The sequence below is a fragment of the Pseudopodoces humilis genome, chromosome 6 (assembly GCF_049639895.1).
Source record: "Pseudopodoces humilis isolate 2021_Gansu_Grassland_sample_001 chromosome 6, ASM4963989v1, whole genome shotgun sequence".
Classification (NCBI taxonomy): Eukaryota; Metazoa; Chordata; class Aves; order Passeriformes; family Paridae; genus Pseudopodoces; species Pseudopodoces humilis.
In genome coordinates, this window is record NC_142205.1 from 46,553,199 (window position 1) to 46,572,976 (window position 19,778).

Here is a 19,778-nt window from a genome sequence, read left to right on the forward strand (position 1 = left end):
TTTTCAGAAAAAATCATCTGGTTGCATGGACATGATCAAAGCAACACTTTCTGGTGAAACACCCTTTCAGAGAACACATCTAAACCTTTAAATTTTAAAATATGGGTAAAGAACTTCTCCAATATGCATTGCTTCATCTGTTAAACTTAGAGCTGCTATTGCACATACCTACGATCAACTTGGAAAGCAAAAAACACCCTTGAGAGCCATAGCATTAGGCTAACCCTCACTTCCTAAATCCCCCACACCCCTTGTCAAGCCCACACAGAATCTGCTGTAGAGTTAGGTGTCTGCTGCACTCCATGGCACTACTCCCTCCCAGTGCTGTTCAACGTGACCAAATGTTTCTCAGCCCTTGCAGGCACTCAGCCCTCCTTGCATCATCCCTCTGACAAACTATCACAATGCCTGACACGCTCTGGAGCACGTGGTTTGTCAGGCAAATTCATACCTGCTCCGTGCTGAAAGCTCTTCATGGCCACGCTCAAAGAAACCAAAGAGCCACCAGGAGAAACTCCTCACTGCCCATGAAGCCCTCAGGCCAGACAGGCTGTCAGGATGACAGGGGCTAGCTGCAAAAGCATAACTGGCTCTGCTTTACAAAAAACAGAAATTGTTTCACTGAAGCAACTGCTCCCTCCAAAACACCACAGCCTTGCAGGTAGCCACGGGGCCACCATGCCTGGAAGTGGCCAGGGCACAGATTCTTCCCCACCATGGCCCCAGGACACAGGATACTGTTTTAGGAGCTTCTGCTCTTTGCTCTGGTGTACCCCAAGTTTCCCTCTGGAAGGTTGTTTCTCTTTTGGTTAGGCTGGTAATGAGAAGAAACTCGTTCAATGAGAACAACCACATTCACTAGCACTGCAGGAACAACCTGATTCTTTTCAGCTGGAAATAAAGGTCAGATAACTTTTGTCTCTGTCTGAGACAAAGCATTTATATCTAAATGTTTGCAGTGCCTGCAAACATTTCTGGATAAAAAAACTCAGTGTCTGTCCTATTAAGTTCTCATGGTGTGTTATATGCATGATGATGGCCCACAGCTTTTTTTCCAAACTTTCCTGGATAAAATCAGGGAGTTGGTGCAAGTAGACCAAGTGACAGATTGGATGCACTCATCCTGCTCTTGGAGAAAAACATTGATGTGAGTTATTCTGGGTCACAGGAGCAGGTGACAAATGATTAGGACTTTTTAGATTTTAGTATAAAACTACTAGGTCATTTGCACCCTTACATCTTTTACTATTCTTACGTCTATTGCTTTTAAGATTGAAAACATAAGCTTTAAATCCTTCTGCAATTGTTGGCCTAACTTTACATGGAAATTTACAAGTTAATACAGAAATAATTGGTTTCTGAAAAATTACTTAAGTGAACCTGAGTCTCAGAAAAATGTGGATCTCAAAGCAGACTTTCTTGGTTGAGACCATTTCTAATTTTACTGAAAAGCAAATTATGCAACAGGATAACCTGCTTATGTGTCGGTTGAGTCACCTTCACCACAGGCTTTCACAGGAGGTGATATAACATCCTTGCAGGCTTACAGAATTAGTGACTGTGCTTTGATTGTGTGACAGGAACAATGTTGGACTGGAACACAGGGAGGATATCGCCCAAGCCCTGGGTATGTGATTTCTCTTTTCATACTGCAAGGTCCCCAGGCATAGGGAAAACAAAACATAAAATGATGTGCAAGGAACCCTACACATCGTTTGTGTTCCCCAAAATGATGCAATAATCAGGTTTTTTTGAGCACATATTAGACAGCTAGCGACACCTGAAACAAGCAGTCTAAAGTGACTGACATTGCTTTTTTATTCTCCTCCCCAGTTCATAAGTTCTTGAACCATCCCGGTACTGCAAAAGTTCAGTGAATGCCCTTTAGGAGCAGCCAGCTTTTGACCCCACTCATGCAAGAATTTCATAGAATCTGTAGTCACAAAAGCTGGCTCTTTCCCTGGGTTGTGTGTGATTCAGGCTAACCAGAGGGCAGAGGGAGCAGATACACCCTGCAGAGGTGGTGAGAGCATGACTCAAACACTATCCCCATAAGCTATCATTTAGCTGTTTTGCTGCATTTAGATATTGCAAGTTCTTTTGCTTGATGTTTAATTTCTTACTGAACCTTGAGCGACCCGGTAGGACAAATTACATCAACCATGAGTAATCATTTGTTTGTAGCTAGTTACTATTAACACTACAGGTAGCTTAGTCAATAATAACAAAAATGCAAAAACACTCAATAAATACTCTTTACCTGAATTTACAGGGTGTCCTTTTCCTGTGTCTTTGATGACTGAGGAAATTAATAAGCAGTGTGGAAAACGTGGACATTATTGCAGAGCAGAGCTATAAATATATAAATTACTGTATATGTGGATTTCCATCAATTATGGTTTGTACCAGCTGCTGGTCTTGCTGATTGACCCTGTTTTGTCACTTACTCCAGAGCTGTCCTGCTGCAAATTTTGTCTCTGATCTCTCCCCCTTCCTCTTCTTTTGTTTTAAAACAAGGATGTGAATGCAGCACTTTTTATGGTGAGTCCTGAGGTACAGAATTACCTTCTGCTGACATACAGCTCATTTTTCCAGTCCCAGTTTCCAAACAATATGAACATAATCTATCTATCCATCTGTATGTCTGTCTGTCTACTCAAAGCTGTATTACTGTGACCCATGGTAACTCCAATTCCTTTCTCTATTGCTTCTTCAACTTAATTACATTTATTTTCTGTCCCTTTCAAATAAATTTTCCAGTTTAGCTGGAGGTTTCAGGCATGAAGTAGGATTGAATGTATTAATAAATCAGATCAGGTAACCATAACTGCATTTTCTGGTCCTTTACTCCTATGAATTTCCTTAGGGTTTATCAGGATAATATTTAGTGGCTGCATCCCACTACTGAATTCTTCATAAAGTTTCATTGAAAATTTCTGAGGAACTGTCATTTTTGTGTTTAGTTGTGTAGTACCTGGAACATCAAAATCCTAATCCACACTTATGGCTCCTACAACTGCCACTAAAATACAAAGAGCAGTCACTGATAAATGTCAGCCTCTGCAGTACACTGGCAAAACCCAGTCTGGTTTTGGATACCAAAATAAAAGTAGAAATTGTGTTTTTAGACAAATACCATGGTTTCCTGGATTATATAACTTATAAAGCATTTCTGCATGTTAAGAGGAAGCCCAGTTCAATACTGTTTGCACTGCATTAGACCAAATGTAAATTTTAAAGAGATAACCAAACTTCAAAGAACTTATAGAAGAATTACTGTAATTTGGTTCATGTTATCTAAAATGTTTGCCTGATTTTAAGATGGGGTAGCTACATTCAGTCTTTATTCAGAATCATAACAAATCTCCTACAAAAATACCCAGGAATTTTCCCAGTTATGTGGAAACATTGGCAGCACCAATACACTAGGAATGTAATTACCAGGAGAGTAAAAGCCCATGTCTTGTCTGAAAAGAGTTTAATAATAGTTCCATAAGGTACAGGGCAGAGGTACATCAACAGCCCTCATGCAGGAATGACCTGCCAATAAAATTTCTGATCAAAACAGTTCCAAAACCACACAACCAGTTCCAGGCCCACAGAGAGACACATTGGACTGAGATGTGGTGAGAAGGAGTCACTACAAAAATCCTGTTCTGCGCAGGAGTCTTTAAATGAGAGAGCCATCCCTCTTACCTGCCTTATTATTATGTTGGAACTACAGCAAGACTGTTTAAAGAATAGATTTTACTTCAGAAACTGCTTTGTCAAACCAAACACATTTGTTCAAATTATCAGTTTCAACGTTTTTTACTAGATTTTGCAAGTCCAGTGTACATAAAAGAGATACACTTAAATAGAAAGACTGACCTTTTTACTCTGCAAGCAGAGGTTTCAACAGCCATAGCTGGTTACAAGTTTCAGAAGGTTTCAGAAGTTTTGAAAGACTCAGAGGTATTTGTGAAACAGAACCTGCCTTTTTATGGCTTGTTCCAATATTGACATGCACTAAGAGGCAAAGCAGAATCTGCTCCTAATCCAGCAAGCTGACTCAGAAGCATAGCTGGAGACTAATAGGACTCTGGCTTACACAGACTAACATTTGATAGAGTCTTTTGGCCAATCTCCTTACTCTGGTGTCTGCTATTCTCTTTTCAAATTCAAAGTGAGGCTTTCTAACTAGCATTATTACTGCTGCATTAAGTATCTATGTCTGCATAATTTATTTCCTGTACAATCTGCAACAGCAGTGTAAACATCCCAGTTGCAGTCTCTCCTCTATGCTTATATCAGACAACATTAAATAAGTTGTTGCCTTGCACAGAATTTTGCAGATGATGTTGAAGAGGAGGTACCCATGACTCAAAGATGGCACCAAGGAAATTTCAGTTTCAATGAACCATGTTCCTTTTAGAGGTTTCCTAAAAAAACAAAGAATATAGATTAAAGACTCTCAAAGACCTGCTCTCTGGTATACAGCAAATGAAAAGTGCAGCAGTTTAACCAAAAGGCTGTTCAAATGAATTAAGGCTGTGTCAGAACAAGAGTTTTATCATTTTTATACACAGTTTTACCTGAATGTAAACTGCTGGAACAATATTGATTCAACATGAGAAACCAAGAAATGCTGCTGTCTAAAGTGAAGCATTTCCAAAATGATCATGAAAGCTCCAGAGTCTCTCCTGCTGCCCAAGTAAATTAAATTTACTGCATTAACTTTATTTAAAAATATCTCTTCAGTTGGGGGAAAAATTTGGATCCAGCTGCCCTACCTCTCAGCGCATGTAAGTGATAATGACAGGTGAATATGCACTGTACAGTAGCTTCATATTTCTACGCCTAGAATCCATGTCACTTTCTATTTTTGAGAGCTGACTGAGTGTTTACTAGGCTACACTTCATCCCCCTCCTTCCTCTGTACCATAACCTTGTAACCCAAGATGCTGGTGGTGGTGTTGGGTTTGCAGTGCTCTGACCTTTTGTTCCTCTGCTTGGAATTGCCTGGGTTTATCCCGCCAGGACGCTGGTTGGGTTACACCGATAACCTTTCATGACAAGCCTGGTGAACTTCCCAACAGAAACAGGAAAGGACCATGGCTTACCTCGATTCACAGAGCAGCAAAGTTGGGTTCCTGTTAGGCTAGGATGGTGCTACAGGTTTCTGAAATTACCCTGGATACACATGGGGCTGTGAAGGGAATTACCATTTTGCCTTTGGGTGGCTGATCCAGGTGGTGTGCGAGTGAATTCACTGTCTGTGCACCTTCTTCCTGTCTTTATTCAGGCAAAACACTTAGTGAACTTCTCATTTTACCTAATAAAGACAGATCAAGCCACTTGTGGAATCATCACATGTATTTAACAAGAAAAAGGCAATTTCTTATTTACTGTTCCACTGTACATCACTCCACATACACAGCTGACCACAAAAAGATATCCAAAGGACCAATATGATAAATGGGAGGACATCTGAGTTATTTTGTCATTCTCATCTGGAAGATCACCACCAAAAGTCCCTGGGAGTTCTACCTGTGCCAACTAAAAGATAAATCTGGAACTAAAGCACTGACCACCAGTGTTTGGTGGCCTGGTAAACAGAATAAAAATGTTGGTGGAAACTGGACAAGTGCTGCTATTTTTTTAGCAAAACTCTGGCTTTTTTGTTGATTTAAAATATTTCAGTCTATCTAAAAGTAAAACAACAGATTTGCACCGTTTCTCCTGATTTCTGATGTGCATCTAAATTCATGTTTCCATATCCCACTTATCTTACTTCAAAAATGTTTTATTTTCTATTTCAATTTTCCGTGGCTATCCTAATCTGAAATATAAAATGTTGTGTTGTTTTTTATATGCTACAACTCACAGAGGTGAGCACAATTCTCAGAAAAAGATCGGAAATGTTCCTATCAACTAGATAAAAACCATTATTTTTAACCTCCTCTTTGCACAATATTTGAGTTAATTTTGGCTTTGCCATACTGTAAAACTGTGCCTTACTCAAAACAATGATTCCTCCTCCTCAGATTCCTGGCTGTGTCTTCCCACCCTTCCCCTTGGCCAGCAGGGGCACCCATCTGATGCGATGGAGAACCTAATCAGGAAGCTTAGCTGGCAGAAAATTAATCATTCTTTTTTCATGGTTTAGTTTTCTGCTCTTATGGTTTGAACAACTCACTGAGGATTCAGAAAACTGCAGAATCACACTAAAAAAAGCAGCACATGCTCAGATTGGTTCAAACATTTTCTGAAACTTTACTTCTACTATTTGCCAAGAGTAGAGCTTTTTCTGGTATGACTAGAAATACTTATATCTTGCCACTTTTTCAGGTCTCATACATCACCCCCAGATTTTGACAGCTCTGGAAAGCTCAGTGGACAAGACTCAGATTCCTTCTAGCACATATCTTCATAATTTGCTTTCCCTCCACCTCCAAAACACATTTAATTATACTCAAGGCAATGCTAAATTTGAAAACTCTTACACATAACTTACTAAAAACCAAAACCAACTTATTTTGCCTTTTGGGTATTTTAATGAATTGCTAATAGTTTTCCCTAGCAAAATTCTTTACTTTTAATCATTACCCTCTTTTTTAATTCATCCCTTCTCCAAGGATTCAAATTTCTTTTTCATAAAGCCATAACCTGTCAGTGGTCACTTGAAATACAACTAACTGCTATTTTCTATACATTTCATAGTCATATTTTAGAGCAAACGGGTTTCTTTATATGGATGCACATCAAAGAGTTTATATTTACTCATAGAGAAGACTCATTGGCCTTGATTAAGCATTCCTGAGAGTAACTGACCATTCTAGTATTTCCAGTGACCAAATTATGGCCTTTCCCAAATCACTACAAAATAGATGGCAGCAGGGGAAGCACAGTGACAAGGTCTTGTTGAATTATGCCAGCTTCCCAGCTGAGCTGTCATTCTTAGGGTTGCTGTAAGAGGTAATAGACCTTTGCATTTGGTTTGTCTGCCTGACCTGCCAGTTAACCGCTGGTTAACAGTTAATGCATTTCCCAACAGTGCTCTGTGATAAAGGAACAAGCTCATGGTTTCATAATGCGTATCTCATTGCCACTGCTGTCTTCTTCAGTTAAAAGTCTCTCTTTTCCTATTTACAGTAGGGTTATAAAGCTTCACTGATTTTCATGTTCTGGAAAACAGTAGCTAATAAACAGTACAAGCTGCAAGCCTTTTACCCACGTATGTGGCTGCTTTAGAGCTCAAAGTATCATCCTTGATAACGATGAGAAATGCTGGGCTGGCTCTTACATGTCTGATAAGTGTGCACAAAACAGCTGAGCGAATTAACAAACCAGGGCCAAAAGGCAAAGATCATGCATGGGATTAAGGTAGACAATGATCCTCCCTAAAACATGGTATTTGATAATTTCATTTTGAAAAGGCAATATGACTTTGAAGCTCTAACAGTATTTTCCATAAGGCTAAAAAGTAAAGATGACAGATGTCCTGCTTGCTCACTATCTACTGCCACAGCAAATACAGTTTTCTTGTCACCACCTACAAATCCCAGGATACAGCTGCCTTTCCTCCCTCCCTCCCATTTATCCCTCCCTGTCTAATTCCACATTTCCTCACCACACCTGTTCTGCCAGAGCTCTCGCCAGCTTCCCTCACAATCACTGCCCCCAGCCCCTGATGAGCAGCAAGTTTCCTGAGCTCATCTCCAAAGCTATCCTTCTTTTAATGGCTTATTACTGTCATGCTGCTAACTGCAAGCAACTGAACACACATTTTATACAATAAAAGAAGGAAAGACTGAATTTCTTGGATAAATCTGGAAATTAATGGTGCTGCAGGGAAAACTTTTATTTGGTCAGGATTTCACTGACGTGCTGTTGATTTTTATTTTTTTTTTTGTATCAATGGGAATATGCTTAAGCATCTAAGTTTTCTTGTAAACCTTAAAATAGGGCAAGGAGATAACAACAACTAAATGATGCTCATAAAAAAAAGAAAAAAACGACAAGAAAATTATTACAACACTGGCAGAGATCATTCTGTGAACAGTCAACATATTTTTATATTAGACCTCAATTTTGTTTCCTACTGCTCTGGCTGGGAAGACTTTTCGTTCAGGGATGCTACATCTGGTCTGAAACTATTCTCTAGACTCCAGCAATAATGTTCTTTCTTTCCTCCTGCCAGGCTCCTCAAGACCTAAAGGCACAACTTTCCAGGACTCCATCACAGTCCATAGATGTTCTTGCTAAAACTCCACCTTTCTACTCCCTTACAATTAATTTGTCAAAAGGAAATGCTCAACCTCAGCTGCTTCACTGACAGATTAAATGGAACAGACAGGCTATGCTACACAGCACAACTAAGATCTAGGTGACTCATCAAGTCACCAAGTGACTCATTTTCAGGTCTTGAAGCAGCACAGTACAGTGAACACTAGCACCTAAATACTAAACAAGCTTTTATATCTCTGTGGCACCAAGCTGACATGGCTGTGCTGCTTACAGCACTCCTGCAAGCATCCCTGCATGGCCCTGCCTTGTGGCATGTGGATAATTCACGTCAGCATCCGCCTTGTAGCTCTTCACCACCTGAGACATACCTACCCTTGCTGCTCTGTGCATCTGAAACACGAGTGCAGGACTCCAGCTCAGCTGCTTAAACCCTCCTCAGCGCCTTTTGCATCCTCCACAGCCATGCAAGGTGCACTTCTCCTCAAGCAGCACCTCTAGTTATGGAGTTCCCTTGCTGCAAAGAGCTTCCTTTTTAAGGAGTAGGAGGTAAATATCTATGTCTCCTCCTGCCCTTCCCCTGAGGTTTTATCATTCTCCTCTCTTCTCTCTTAGTTACAGCAGATAAGACTGACTCAGCCAGTCAGCATAGTCTGCTGCTCCCGGAGCTGTATAGCTCTGCTTTTGCCCTGTACTGGATGTCCTCTTTTGGACTCGGGGAGAAAAAATATGTTTCAGTGTCAGAACAGGCTGACTAAACATTTCAGTATGAAGGTTAAGTATAGTCTGCCTTCCTGCACATCTCTAGCCCTGTTGGGGCTTTGTTAACCCTTCATACTTAACAATACCAGCAGTCACACAGACATATGACACATATACAGAAGCTATTCAAAACAACCCACATCCTCTGCTGTCCTGGTGGTCACTCTCTGGTGAACTGAAATCATATGACAGATCTTTGACCAAGATAGTACATTTCCCACGTCTTTCTTTTCATCATCAGAAAAAGTACCGCATTAATAAGAAAAGTCAAAAGTCATCAAGTAATATAATGCAATTACATTCCTCAGACTGTTTGGCTTTAAAAGAAGTCTGTGTTCACAGGCTGCAAAACATCCAGCTGTCACAGACATAAATACCCGCAGTCCACCCAGAAGCAATTCTCACCAAGGATTTTTTCCAAATGCCCCTAGAGGACAATGTATCCAAGCAAAATGTGGAGCAATGAGGTTCCATCTGAAAATCAGCAAAGGAGACGTCTCCCAGAAATGCCAAACCAGGTTAGAATTAAAGCTTAGCAGGCATTTTTCAGGGATATAAGAAAACATGTCAAATGTATGGTGAAAGTGCTTCCTGAAATGTGTCAGAAACAACCTTCTGGCAGGAACCAAAAAGTTTCAGGTCCATGGTGTATGCAAGTCCTTCAGGTTGGAGAGATGGAGCAGGTAGCACCTCTAGAGGAAGAGCTCTCTAACCACCAGACTCCTCTTGCCTCCCTACCCACAGAGATATAGAAAATTTGCCTCCTGTGAACTCAGCAGTGCCATCCCTGGGTTTGCATAACCACAGCAGTGAAACCCAATGAGAACTTGCTCCTCTAAGCATTGCCACAGAACAAGCAATGACCATGTATTTTTAATAATGGTAACCTCAAAAAGAATACTCCGTAATCAATAGGAAAATACAGATGTGAAATGGGAATTGTCAAAGGCCACTGATGTCAGAGGTTGTGTGGAGGGCAATTAGCATGGGACTTAAAGCTTGTGTGGAAACCCAGTGTGCTCTGCAGGATGTTTCCTGCAGTGCAGACATATTATCACAAAGCTGCCTAGAATAAGTCCCATCCAAGTCCCCTGTACAAAACAGATAAATATGTACATGGCAAGGGAGTGACAGTTACAAAAAGTCCTCAATAAAATCTTTTAAAGTCACGTTATTGCAAAGTAAGTACAAGTTACAGCAACCTCCTTTTGTGCACTGGTACTTCATCTATCCATTTGCAAATCCATTTCATAAATGAACACAAGAGAACACAGGAGACTTTTCAGACAGATATAATTTGGTCTGAATTTATTAGGGCAACACAGCAACTCAAAGATCACCACCCAAAATTCAGAGCACACACGTGGTTCCACTGTGTGCACTGGGGAGGTCTATGGACACTTGCCCATGCGAGAGAAAAGCCTTAAATGACATCTCCAAACGTGGTGCCCCTGTGATATATTTCTGGATACCAGTCACAGCTGGGCCATGACTGTCTTTACAGCTGTCCAAACCAAAGCCCTGGACTCATGGGTATCCACACCATAAAGAAGTTTCTATCTCAGTCAGGAACAAAGCTTTGGACTTTACTTCAAGTTTATCCTCAGTGGATGACTAGTCTTTCTAACCTGTGGGACATTCTTTAGGGATATTTTCCTCTGCCTAGGAAGTGACAAAATCAACAATAACTGAATATCCTGCCTCCCCTGCAGTTAAGTACTAAATCATTAAATTCCTACAATTTCTCTTTCTCCTCACCATTTCTGATGGGGCAGTCACACAGAAGGAATACACACGTGTCCAGCTGCACTGGAGCTGCTGTGGCTTCATTGCTGTGTGGCTGTTGGCCCTACTCTGTGCAGAACCTGCCTCTGCCCTTGGTGTCAGCTTGAAGTACAACAAAAAGCAATATGCTTTGTCTCCCAGATTATGTATGTATGTATGTATGTATGTATGTATGTATGTACCTATCTATCTATCTATCTATCTATCTATCTATCTATCTATCTATCTATCTGATCTATCTCTGCACATTATTACAGCAAGATGTGTCCAGCTGAGGAGAGAACTCTCTCCCTAAGGGAGAGGATGTGACTACGTGGGGATAGTGAATAAGGTTATCTCAGGACAGGCAGCAGACCAAAAAAACAAATTGCGTCAGCATGGAAAAGGATTGGGCAGGAGTGGAGGGTGTGTCAGGGCACGCTCCCAGGCACAGAAAAGCTCAGAATAAATAGGGAGAAAGTTGATGGCCCGGGGTTGGAATAAAGGCCTTGGAAATGCAAAGAAACGGGCCACACTAATGAGGGCACCAGCATTTCCCTGCTAGCAGAAAGCTGGGGAGGAGGGTGGAGGAAAAGGAAAGGCGGATGTGGAAAACTGTGGAAAAGTGGCAAAGACAGCTTTAGAGAGAAAGTAATCTGAAACCTCAGTCAGACAGAAATAAACAGTACAGTAGGTCAGGAATTTGGCGATAGGGTTTCGCCTGATAAAATTTAATTAATGCAAAACCTACTATGGGTGTAACCAAAATGCTGAGGAGTTCTTAACTTGGAGAAGGTGTGGCAGAAACAGAGGCTGCCCTTGTCCCAGGGAGCTTACAAATTGCCCTCGGGCGATTTGCAAACAGGTGGGCAACAGGGGGAGATGGAGGGGCAGCATCGGGCTGCTCTCAGCACCGGAGCTGGACTCCAGCCCTCTAATTTTGAAGGTATCACAGGATCAGAGGCAGTGCTAAAGCAAGGTGTGCTTGGAAAAGAGCAACGTGATATTTCAGCAGAGGTATATGGGGCACAAACAAAAAGGCTAACAGAAGCGAAAATTTGACAGAGCTCCTTTCAAAATTTATCAAGGGAGAAAGTTTAGCACAATGAACTAATTGGAGAGAGCTGGGAGTAACCATTTCAATAATATATGAGTTGTGAAGGAGGGTGAAGGAATGATCTTACAGTCTACATTTCAGGAAACAGAAGAGACAGAGCTTGCCAACAAACCAGCAAGCAGGACGTACTGTGCTTAAACTTTCAATAAAATGTTGCTGCAATTTTTTTTTTCCCTACAGAAAGTGCCCTTTGACAAAAAACATTTAAAAAGCCATTGTTACCCTGAAATTATCTAGAATAAAAATAATGTTGTAAAAAAACTTCAGTGAATGCTTGCTACTGACAGTGCCTAGTGCTGCAAGTACGATGCAGAACTGACAATTAGATCTTAATTTTATCCCTAGCATGGTGATTAAGCTGCTACATCAACTTTAAGCTAGTCACCTCTCCATCTCAACATAACATCTCTAAAAGGTGCACAAAACCAGCTACCTGTGTGACAGCAGTGCTTTGAAATGCTCAGACATAGGCATCTGTAAAGGGTGTTAAAAGAAGTCTTTCCTACGGGCAAACATTCTTCTTCCTATTTTCATTTATCTCCCTTTCCACTTTTGAAGAGACCTCTACAGGACTAATTTGTAATAAGCTGTTATATAAAATTCTATCCAAGTGAAACAGCAGACTCTTATTGCCTTAAAATATACTAGGGTGAAAACCTTCCTACCTTAGGGAAATACATCTTAGAGATTGAAGTATTTTATGGGGGCTGTACCAATACTTTTTCACCTTTTGCTTCCAGGCAGATGCCAATACAGAGAGCTCCAGGTTTTGGAAGGAATTTTTCTAAAACCAATCCTGACAAAGTCCACATGGTTTTCTCTACCTCTACAATCTATGCTTTGACTTCTAATTTAAAAACGTCAGTCATAATTTTAGTATTATGTAGTTCTGAATACCTACTGTATTTTAAGTAATCTGTTCCTTTTAGCCATTGAATTCCATCTCCACCATCAGATGTACAATCAAAGCACTGAAGCCTTACTTTTTTTTCTAGGTAAGCACTGTAGTTCTGTAATTCATACAATTTTGTAAAACTCCAGATTTTTTCCCCTTTTATGAGCTATGTATAAAGTCCACACGTATACACACAGACACACACACGTTGACTTTCTAACTGACCTAGTCTGTGTAAAATGCTTTGAAATTTTTGGCTGGATTGATCCACAGAAGTATTACCCTCTTGCACGGTTTTAAGCCCTGAACTTTCAACTGGAAAATTAATTTGAGTGAAAGATATGTAAAGAAAAATTCTTCACACATTCAGACTGTGGCAGCAAGAAAAAAGAATGAAAATATACTCACAGCTGTGGCATTTCACATACATATTCATCTACAGAGCAGTCTGAAATTTCAGCTTGCTGCTTCAAAGCTGGACTTTCCTTCCCAGAGCGAATAACGTTGCAGGGACTGCCATCCAGTGGGGAACCGACAGCCTAACAGGGGACTGGAACTGCAGAAAGGTAGAATTTAAAGGTGTCAAGACTGAAAAAGATTGAGCAGTAGCTAATGACAATGCAGGAAGTACTAATGATGGAAGGAATTTCCTCAGCCAGCTTCAGATATTATGGACAGTGTTTAAGTAAAAGTAATTTATTTTCCAAATGTAGGTGCACAAAGGCAGTACCTTGTACTGACCATGCAAAGCAGGTAAAATTAGGCTTGTTCAGTCACAGTCTAGTAAACCAGCTGTGGTTAAACACAACCCTTAGACACATCCAAAACACTAAAAGCATTATTCCCCTCTTTGCACGGGTCTGTCTCCATTGATTTCAGTGAAGTGTAACCTGGGTGTTCTTAGGTGTTAGATGAGACCAAAAAATACTTAAGGTAACTGTGTGTCTGCTGCCTTTTAAAACACTAGAGGGAAAAAACTTCCCCATACATCTGAAATTATTCTTCCTTAGGCTATGAAACCAAACTATGATTTAAATATAGTTTGTTAGTAATTTTGTCATTTAGCAGTGGTTTTAAGCATTATGTACCTCCTGTAGTTCTAAAGAAAATCTGGTGGAATATTCCATTTCCCTGGTTTTATGATCTTTCATATTTATTGCCTTGTCTACTATGTATATGAATCTTGATATTTGTGACATATTTTTCTCAGTTTGTTCTATTTTGTACAGACCATATGTTGTCTATGTTCATAAAACACTCAGTAACTGTATGTGCAGAAAAAGATTTTTTCACGTTACTTGCTAAGAAATGTAAGAACCTGCAGGTCATCCCTGCAGAGGTGTTTTTAAATCCAGCCCCAGGAAACAATTGCCTCCTTTCCTCAAAGCTGTGATGAAGCTTTGGCAGGATTCTCAGATGTATTTGGCAGTTAACTTATATTGATTTAAACAAAAATTATGTACCTGAATTCCATGAGGACCCTGACTTGACTGCTGTTGATGTAGATTTTGGCATGCCTTCGTTGGCTCCCTGGTGTAATGGTTGGGAATGCAGTAGGATTTTTATTGTTTTCAGGATGAGTCATGCAGGCAGCAGCACAACAGATGGTGTAGAGTGTAGAACAATAAAGACAAAGATATGAGACAGCTAAGAGAAAACTGGAACAGACACAGAAACAAGAGGATGAGAGAGGCTGAAAGCAGGAGAGAAGCCAGGAGGTTAAGCTTTGCCACAGATAGCAGGAGCTAATGAAGTGTGTAGTCAGGGTAAAGTAGCTCAAACAATGGCCAGCAGGGAAAATTGAAGGACCTGTAGTCAGAGTAGAAGGAACAGAGGTAGGAATACTAAGAGAAGCAAGGCTCATAGACAGCCAAGTGGCTGGTGGGGCTAAGCGATGGATTTCAGTGTGATAGAAGAGCAAGTACCAGTGAGGAGGAATAAGGAAGTGGAAGAGCTGAGGAGACTGATAAATAATACCCTTTGAAGGCAGAAATACCACAGCAGTCAGAAAGACAGCAATCAAAACCAGCAGTGGTATCCTGAAACTCAGAAGTCTGGAATGACAGCAAAGAAACAAGGGATGGCAGCTGCTGAAAGACAATAGGATAAAGACCTTGAATAAGCTCAGACCAGCATCCGACAAGCAAAAGGAGATGAAACACAGCACTCAGAGCTGGTTTAACAACCAGCTGTAGCAGAGGTAGACACACTTGGGAAAACACATAAGAAGTTAAATTCCACAGGTCAGTGAAGCACAGTTGCTGAAAGGAGGTGTCTGGAGAAGTCCGTGTAACTGAGAAATGTATCCGTGTCTTACTGCTGCTCCAGCTCAAAGAGGGGAAAAACAGAGAAAAAGCTCCATGAGGAAAATGCTTCCTAGAACTACCACAGGTTCCTTCCTCCCACTCATCACCCTGTTCTGATACAACAGCTATAGTGACAGCTCTCTAATTATAACACATTTTAGGTGAAGGACTAAGATGAAAATTTTAAAAGAAAAAGGCTTTAAACTTTCCTCCACACACTTCTATTTTCCTTACCCCAACAGCTAATTCTTTTTTCTGTTCTGGCAGTAGGCAGTTAAAGGAGCTACTTTCTGCTGTCATGTCTAGCTCATATAACCGCTTGATTTTTCAGACTGAACCAGGGCAGCAGGATTCTGTCCTACAACTGCACTGCAGGGATATTTTTAAAGGACAGATTTAGCTATTTATGAAGACTCTTCAACAACTATTTTTAAAGACACAGCCTTGGTGTTTGGAAGATCAAAAGTTTATTTCTCAGCCATGGAATAATAAAGATGGGCAAATGCTGAAAGACACATCAAGAAACCAGTCACTCATCCCAAAATACGCCAAAGGTATCTGCAAATTTTAACAGGCATTTGCCAAGCCTATTCTTAAAGCTGCAAAAAGCAGAAATTCCATCACTGGCACAGACTATCTAGTCCAGTAGGAAACTATTTACCCTTACAAACATACTTCTAGAATTACCCCAACTCCTCCTTGCTGCTATTGAAGCTCTGCCTATTACTGATGCAGAAAAAAACCTGCTTTGTTCCTTTTCACACTTAATTTTATGCCTCCTGTACTTGGAAGTTAAAAGTTTTGCCAGTATCTCCATGTGATGTTGTATTGCCCACGAAAGACAATCTGCTCTTCTTTTCAGCTTGTGATGCAGGAGAACCCAAGGACTTCCTCTGAGGCATCCCACATTTTGTCAGCTATTTTCTTCGAGTAGCACTGATACTTTGGACTTGTTCCCAGAAAGAATAAACCAGCCTAGTGTTTTTAGACCACTCATTGATTTGTTAGAATCACTATGCATCCTTTTTCCACCCTCCCAGCACTCTTTTAAGTTTTATGGTTTCTTCTTATTTAGTCAGTACACCCTACTCAATACGGGTCAGTGGGTGTTGAACAAAACTAGCCACAGGACAGACCTAAAAAGTAAGATATATTTCCACTTTGATACAAAGACATCAACTAATCAGTAAACACTCTCTGAAAATGCTTCTCAAAGTACTTTGGAATTCAGCTTATACCTGTTTTAGCTAAGCCAAGTTTCCAGAACATGCAAGACAGTATCAAAATCTACAGCCCAAACACCTGATTTTCTTCTATCCATGGGGCCCATAACTCTCATATGCCTTTTTCTCCATATAACTTATTCTTTAAAAATCCAAGTTGGCTACTCATCTTTTTGCCATTTTCTTCCAGGTGCTTAAAATGCTTCCCCCACACCTCAAAACCTCTTCTTCCAACAGAAGTTATGATTGTTTTTTATTATTCCCCATTCCTCACAGTCTCCATCTGCAATTAAAGACCTTATCTATAATTTATGTATCTAAAGATGTATTATCTATCATCCAGGATCTGTCAGAAATACCTAAAGGTTCTGAAATTATTTAAGCTGTCCTACTAAGTAATGGAGAAAAAGTATAACTTCCACAGTTTGTTTTAGAATAACAAAACCAGTCTGAGTTCTTTCAAATTTTTTCTTTCCCTGTTTCCAGCCAAAAGCATAACATTTCCACCACCAACAAAGGGATACCAGTCCCCCCATCCACACTGGTCTCTGAAGTGAAAACTGATGCCAAAAAGAGAAGGAAATTACAAATGTCACTCTTTCACAAGCATTGGGCAGCAGATGATACCATATTGATCTGATTTACTCAGAGATAAATACTATTTCTTCCAGCCTGCAGGTAGAACGGTCTAAGAGCTTTGACATTTATAGAACCCACATGGGACAGCTACATGAAGTGTAACTCCATCTTATGCCTGAAGAACATTACTAACTAAACTGATATCATCAAACAGGAGCTGAGCCAATTGCCTTATGGACTCAAGATAGTGGACAGCAGAAAGCAGTGCCCTGCATCTGCATCTCTGGTTAAAATGTGGTGGAAGTCAGACATGCCTGACTCCCATTACAGTGCCACAGCTGTTGCTCTAAAATGAGCTCATGGTCTCAGTCCAGTTCCTGGCTGACAGGTATCCATGTCAAACAGAAAGGATACCAGCACAATTAGCTTTTACCAAAGAAACCAAGTCACTTAGAAACTCTCATATTCCTAGTAGCCACTTCCCATGAAACACTACCCTTTGAAAAGAGTTTGATGTATTAGTTATATTTTTTGTTGGCACTAAAATCCAGATCTCTCCAGAGTTCTCCAAACATTAGTACAGCTGAAAGATCTTAATGTCACTGCAATATATTGCAAAACATACTTCTGAGATTTCTATAACTGTTCCAATTAATTTATTCTAATTGTTTCAATCCTCTTTTACCATGTTCTGGAACAAAAATATTCTAAAGAAATTGCAGTGTTGAGAAGTAGCAATTAGAAATTCTGAAAATAGGCCAGTTATTGCAGCAAACCTTTTTGGGAAAATCATACCATTGTAGAAAAAATACAATAATCATATTCACAAATGTGCAATACTAATTACACTAGCACAGATGTTGTTATGCTGTAGAAAAACAGTTTCCATTGCATGCAGGATTTCCATATGTGTCAGGAAAACAAATGAGAATTGCTTTCTTTACCATAGGCACATTGGCTCCCTGTATTGAAGGCAGCAGAAGAAATTCAGGGTTGTCTCAGGTTATAAGAGTGTAACTCTTAAGAAATCAAACTCATAGTGCTTCCTAATTAATATATTAAGAACATGTATTTATGCATATTTCCTCCAACTGGCTGAATCGTCCTCCTTCCTCCACAAATTGTTTCAGTGACACAAATCTTCCAAACGTGTTGGTTCTTGGAGAAGTAAGGAGTGGGGTCAGAGGAACTGCTACCTTGGACTCCCAGAGAGAAGACTTTGGCCTGCTTATGGCCCAGATTGGCAGAATCCCTTGGGTCACAAAGGAGTTCAGGAATGCCTGACATTCCTCAAGAAAGAAATCTTAAAGATGCAGAAGCAGGCCACCCTGATATGCCTAAAGACAGGACAAGCAGGAAGCAGACTGGACAAAGATCTTTGGCTGAAAATCACAACAAAAAGGACAGTTTATGACCTTTGCAAGAAGTGGTGGCAACTCAGGAGTATAAAAATGTCAAGAGGACATGCAGGGAGAAAATTAGAAGGGTCAAAGCCCACACAGAAATTGAGCTGGCTACTGCTGTAAAAGACAACTAAAAATTATAACTCAACATTTGCAACAAAAGAGCATCCATCCTTTATTAAATCTAGAGTGAAATGTAGCGACAAAGGATGAAGAGAAGACAGAGGTGCTTATACCTTCCTTGCCTGGGTCTCTAATAACAAGACATTTTGTGGGTACCCAGCCCTCTAAGCTGGAAGAGAGGGATGGGGGGGCAGAATGAACCCCCCATAATCCAAGGGAAAGTGGTCAATGACCTGCTCTAGTGCTTGGGCACACACAAATCTGTGGGGCTGGATGGGATGCATCCAAGGATCCTCAGAAGAGGCAATTGTTAGAATTGCTCACTGAGCCACTTCTCATCAGCTACCAGCACCTCTGTGTCTGGAGGTATTTAAAAGACATGGAGATGTGGCACTTGGGGCCATGGTTTGGTGATGGGCTTGGCAGTGCTGTGTTGATTGTTGCACTTGATGATCTTATAGGTCTTTAAAAACCTAAATGATTCTATTATTCTGTTACTGCTCCACAATACGCAGGAGTCTGGAAAATGCATTGAGGGGGAAAAAAAAAAAAGGAAGTCAGAATGTCTGTTCTTTTTCATCTAGAGGTATTTTTCAGCTTAACTCAATTAAGTATAAGATCATTTAAGGGTTCATATAGGTATATACTAACTTTCAAAAGCTACACAAGTTATATATGTCTTCCTGACCATACTGACTAGGCATCATCTCTCAGAGATTATACTGAAGCCATGCATTCATATTTTCTCCATCAAGACAGCCAGAAAACCAAGACCTCTACACTTCAGCCTGACCCTTTCTGTTGCACTTGGAAGCAGGCCAAATTTCTGGTTTTTATCAGGAAAGATGTGTTCCTGCGAGCTCTGCTTTACCTTTACCTTGTTTTTAACCTCTCACCCACGATCTAGTTCAGCCGAACCTTGAAGATACAAACATGAAACACAAATGGATATTGTCACTAGTTACAGGAAGCTTTCTTTCAGTCACTGAAGCATTCTTATTACTATTCCAAGCCCCTACTTTAGAGGCCACCTGCTGTTACCCACAAAGAACAGCAATTACAGAAAATACCAGCCTTTCTTTACTGCAAAGGGGATTCCTCTAGCACGCTGCAATACTTTGCAGTTTATTTGACTCAGAAATTTTACCTTGGATGACAAAGAAGCCTCCAAACCACGTTCAAAATTAACCCATCTCCAGTAGTGCATTCTGCCATCTTCCAACCTACCATCTTCTGCTCTGTTTTCCTGGTCCTCTCTGTGCCACAGACTATGACATGATCATACCAGACCCAGCTGGCAGTCTGTGACCAAAAACCTGTGATGTTCCTTTACATGTTGGGTCATGTCACCTAGTCACCTAGTTTTACTCTCCCAAAACA